Source organism: Lygodium microphyllum, chromosome 5 (genome assembly GCF_053477565.2).
Source record: "Lygodium microphyllum isolate KBCC chromosome 5, Lygodium_microphyllum_v1.1.10, whole genome shotgun sequence".
Lineage (NCBI taxonomy): Eukaryota > Viridiplantae > Streptophyta > Polypodiopsida > Schizaeales > Lygodiaceae > Lygodium > Lygodium microphyllum.
In genome coordinates, this window is record NC_141139.1 from 92,330,967 (window position 1) to 92,336,733 (window position 5,767).

The following is a 5,767-nucleotide window of genomic DNA, read 5'->3' on the forward strand; positions in this document are numbered from 1 at the left end:
TTATGTTTCAAATGTGGGGAGAAGTAGTCACAAGATCATAAGTTGAAGTGCAAAGTCAAGAATTAAAAAATCAATTTGGTGATCACTCAAGATGTTGAAGTTGAAGAAGAAGATGAACATGAGAAAAATCTACTACATGTTGATGCTTACCCAACGATCGATGAAGTTTATGAAGAAGAGAATGCCACTAATGAAGGATTCTATGATCCCATGGATAGATTTCCATTTGATCTGAGTGGCACTCATGCTTCTCATGCTTCCTTGTGTACTATTTCACATGATGCATGGATAGGATGCAAAGGAGAAAGTACACTTAGACTCAAAGGTATCGTCAATGGCAAGGTTGCACACATTTTAGTGGATACGGGCAGCGCTCATAGCTTCATCAACACCAAATCTTTGAATGAGGTGAAGTTGCTACCCATTGACATGGATTCCTCACTGTAGATACAAGTTGCCAATGGTGCATATGAGTGTAGTAAAGAAGTGTGTCCTTGTACTCCAATTGAACTATCACCCTCTTGCACAATACAAGTGGACTTGATCACTTTGGATATGGGGCATATTGACATTGTTATTGGATGTAATTGGCTAAAGACACTTGGCAAATTCACTTTAGACTTGGAACAATTGCAAATGGAATTTAATTGGTAAGGACAACACATAGAATTGAAAGGCATAGATCACAAACATATAGAACTCATCTCCATGAAGAAATTGTGAAAAGAAATCAATTCCAAGTCATGCTTCTTCATGCAATCATCAAATCAGCCATCTTCTTCTACAAAGAAAAGGGATTCAATATTGGAAGAGCTATTGGAGAAATACAAGGATTTATTTCACCCACCATCATCTTTACCTCCAAAGTGAGAGGTTGACCATCCTATTGATTTGTTGCCCAATATAAAGGCCATCAACAAACCTCCCTATCACTTGTCCAAGTTTGAGAGGGAAGAAGTGGAGCAACAAGTCAAATAATTGTTGTAAATGGGCTTAATTCAACAAAGTCAATCATCGTTTGCCTCTCTCATGCTCTTAGTCAAGTAGAAGGATCGATCATTTCGCATGTGTATTGATTATTGGGACTTAAACAAGTTAACGGTCAAGAATAGATATCCCATTTCCTGAATTGATGATCTTTTGGGTGAGATTAAAGATGCAGAGGTCTTCACCAAAATAGATCTTCGATTATATTATCATGAAATTTGAATGAAGGAAGGAGATAAGTTCAAAACAACTTTTAGGACTGAAAGAGGGTTATACCACTTCTTGGTTATGCCATTTGGGCTTTCTAATGCACCCGTTACTTTTCAAGCCCTTATGAATAAAATATTGCCGCCCTTCTTGTTCAAAACAATCATTGTTTTCTTTGATGATATTTTCATCTATAGAAAATCCAAGGATGAGCATTTGAAACATATACAAGAGGTCTTTGACACATTATGAAGACACACACTATTTGCCAAGATGACGAAGTGTTCTTTCATGGAAGATGAAGTTGAATACTTATGTCATGTTGTGGGAGAGCAAGGAATTAGAGTGGATCTCGACAAGGTGAAATGTGTTAAAGAATTGCCTACTCCTATGAATGTAGCCTCTTTGAGAGGGTTCCTTAGGTTATCATCCTTCTATAGGAGGTTCATCGAGAGTTATGCTCATGTGGTGGCTCCATTGACACATAGACCTAAAAAGGAGGCTTTCTTTTGGGACTCCATCGTTGATCAAAGTTTCAATGATTTGAAATCTCTTTTAATATCAGTAGCTATCATTGTATGCCCAGATTTCTTTAAGGATTTTATCATATGTGTGGATGCTAGTGGAAGAGGCATTGGGGCTGTTTTATGTCAAGACCATGGAGTCATAGTGTAATGTGCTAAGCTTTCCTTGGTAGTATGTTCTTAGTAGCCCATTAAGAGATGTCCTAGAAAACATCATCCAGCATTTTGATGAAAAACCTCGGAGTTTGCTAACTAGACTTGCTTGTTGAGTTTACCCCATAGTGGAAGTTCCAATTATTCCCATGAGGATCCACTTGAGTTTTTCAGTCAAATCAACTCCTAAAATGGTTGACTAGTATCAATGGTTTGATATTCCATCCCTTATAGAAATCACTAACTAAAACGAGCTTACATTGGGCTAGGTTCAAAAGGAATGGGAAACGATGGGAAGTATGGCACTTTGACCCCTTTTGCCCATGGTTCTAAAGTGATGCGAGTCAGTCTTTCTAATGGTCCATCAAAAATACAATTTTTGTTTCTTCTTAGGAAAGCTCTCGGCTTACTAAGACCACCCAACCATAGGTTTGGATCTGTCAAAGGTCCATCCTCTTGCTTCCCTCGAGAGAATATTTTTAATTATCTAATTATCTACCACTTTAGGTTCAACATATAAAAACAGCTTCTTTGAATTATCTCCTGATACCAATTCGTTACACGCCTTTAATTCACAACACAAAAACAGAGTAAAGCAATTCTTTTTTAATAGTTCCTTTTAAAAAAATGATTTTTTACAATGTTTTTGATGCCAGGAGGCATATTTCACGGTGGATTCCGTGCCATGGTGGATTCCGTGAGGTTCTACGGTGGATTCCGTAAACTTTGATGACCGGGGCTCATACACAAAGTGGATTCTTTGTGCGAGAAGTTGATGGGGACGCCTGTCCTTTTCGGGCGTTTCATTAATTTAGTGTATACATGGGTGATTCCATAGCGGGCGATTCCGCAAAATGCATATTAAATTAATAAACGTTTATGAGTTTAGAGCGCGCATTCATAATAAATTAAGGTTAGGATTGATTTCTAACCAGTAGATTTATTTATATAGCTAAAGACTGCTAGGTATTCACTTTTGTCGGTTTAATTGTATTATTTTACTAACGATTGTGAATGCTTTAGTTGATGTGTAGAGATAGCAGCAGTGGCGGAGGAAAGCATTGGAGGATAGCGAGTATTCGATTTATTGATTATATTTTGATGGGCGCATACTTTAGGCATGGTGCCTATATTTTGTTACACCTATTTATTGAGGCGTTGGATATTTATTATTATTTTGTATGTGCATGGGCGCACGATTATGTTATTTACACTTGGACATTGTATTGGGCATGCCAGACTCTTTGGGCACCGTCCGTTAGCTTTATTCCTATTTTGTGTTAAAGCAAACTCAAAAGCTAAAAGCTTGCTATTTTGTAATTTGGGCTATTATTTGAGCTTGAAGACGATTAATACATAAAGCATGTCTTAATACATAAAATACATGCTTTGTGGAGTGCTCACACAAGGCATGGGGGGAGATTGCACCCAATTGGTCTCTTGTTCGTGTCGTTCATGCTTTTTACATTGAATTTTGTGCAAAAAGTAGAGTTCTATTGTTCTTGGGGACCTTCCGCATTCACTACGCGAGCGTACAACATCCGATCTGCATAGCAATGGTATCAGAGCGAAGCTGAGATCAAGAGCTTCCAATTGCTACCCATCTTGTGCGAAGGTGGAGCTCCTGGAATGAATGGGCTCTACGGTCAATCTCGTCGTGAACGGTCGATACAGGCAGATTCCTAGCGATCAAGAACCTCTGTTTCCATCATCGGATAGTGAAGGACCAGCTTGCAGAGGCAGAGGACCACTTCTATCTCTTCTTCTTTAAGTCGTCAAAAACCAGAGATAAGTCATAAACTCCATATCTTCAAAGCTTTAAAAATTAAAGCTTAGAAAGCTTAAAAGAAGCTTAAAGCTTCAAAATTGCATCGCGTGGTATCTCAGGAGGCTTCCGTGATTTTCTCCGCCTTTCAAAAACGCCCCCCTCCCCCCCCCCCCCCACGATTTCGCCGTTTTTGATTGATTAAGCTCATAAGCTTAATCACTTAAGTTCCAAGCCACTTAAGCTTCTCAACTCAGCAAGTCTGCAAAGTTCAAGTTCTGCAAGTTTCTTAAGTCAAAGTTCTGCAAGTTACATAAAGCAATCAAGTTTTGCAAGTCTACAAACTCTGCAAGTCACATAAGTCTGGTACTCTGCAAGTCAGACAAGTCAACTGGAGTCAAAACTGACTTCTGTTCAAAACTCATAGAAGGGCTGTTCCTGCGCAGAAACTCCAAACTACAAAGTTGTTCAATGGAAGGTACTCTACGTATACGCAGGTTTGCTGAAGCATTTTCAGCATACGAAGAAGGATAAAACGCAGATTTTTCGAAGATTGTGAAAGCCACACCCAAAAATATATAAGCCTTGTACACCCGAACTTGAGCTACGCTCATCCCGCTAACTTGATTTTGAGAGTGAGAGGTCTTTTGAGTTTTACAGGATGACAGAACCACATATGGATGATTTAATGGCTGAAGGCGACCTACCTGAACGTACGATGGAGCAAAAGCTGGACTTAATTATGATTCAATTGGATGAAGAACGACGAGCTAGGCAAGCATTGCAAGTTTAATTGGCTAATTTACAAAGATAGACTACCGATAAAGAGGAACCTCAAACTGAAGATATTATTCGACGTACCATTGACGCGACTCTCGAAGCTCAAACTATCCGCAAGGAATCAAAGATAAGTAAAAGAAATTTCAAATTCCGTACTTTCAATGGCATTCGAGAGGGAAAAACTGTTCTTGCATTCATTAGTCAGTTTGATGACTACTTTCATGAGGAAACCTATGCAGAAAAAGATAAAATCAAGTGTGTCACTAATCATTTAGTGGATAGTGTCAAGATTGTGGGATAAAAGGAAGGAGTCTCACTTGAAGCTTTCTTGCTTGCACAATGGGGGAATACACACAAGGGTGGAGGCTGAAAACAGTTTTCCTCTTCTTAGTTGTGTAAGCCAAAAGAACTCTCATACAAAGAAATAGAAGAACCCTATATATGGGTCTTAAACCAAACTCAACTAACTAAGGTGGCATACTAACTGAGCCACGAACTAGAGTAGATAAGGATAGCTGTCATGTAGCTATTATTCATGGACGGTGTACCAACCGCGTCTGCAACTGACAAGTCGGTGACATAAATACACAACGGTCACCTTGGCGTATCACGAGTGGAGCTCGATATCTCAACACTTCCCCTCGAGCTCAATCCCAATTCCTGCACACCAAGCAGGTCTCTGAACTTGCGCAGCTTCTCTGCACCCAATGCCTTCGTGAATATGTCAGCTACCTGATTCTCTGTGCTGACATAAACTAGATCAATAAGACCTAGTAAAACCCTCTCTCGCACATAGTGATAATGCACCTCAATGTGCTTTGGTCTAGCATGATAGACTGGGTTATTTGCCAAGTGTATACTACTCATGTTGTCACAATAAATGACAATTGGCCCATCTGTAGACTGATGCATATCATAAAGTAGCTTATGCAACCAAGATACCTCACATGCAGCCATTGCTGCACCCCTGTACTAAGCCTCTGTACTCGACAAGGCAACTGTAGGCTGTTTCTTGCTGCTCCAAGTGACTGCAGCACTCCCAAAAGAAAACACATATCCACTGGTATCGTCTATCAGAAATACTACCAGCCCAATCAGCATCAGTGTATCCATGCAACTGTATCTGAACCCCAGTCTCATAAAATAGTCAATACTGCAATGTGGACTTCACATACCTAAGTATGCGTCTAGCCGCATCCAAATGTGGTTTCCTTGGAGCCTACATAAACTGACTTACCAATCCAACAGCATAGCTCAAATCTGGCCTGGTAATAGTCATATAAATCAAACTTCCTACTATGCGTCTGTACATAGTAGGGTCTTCTAGAAGCTCACTTGCATCTGTGCTCAG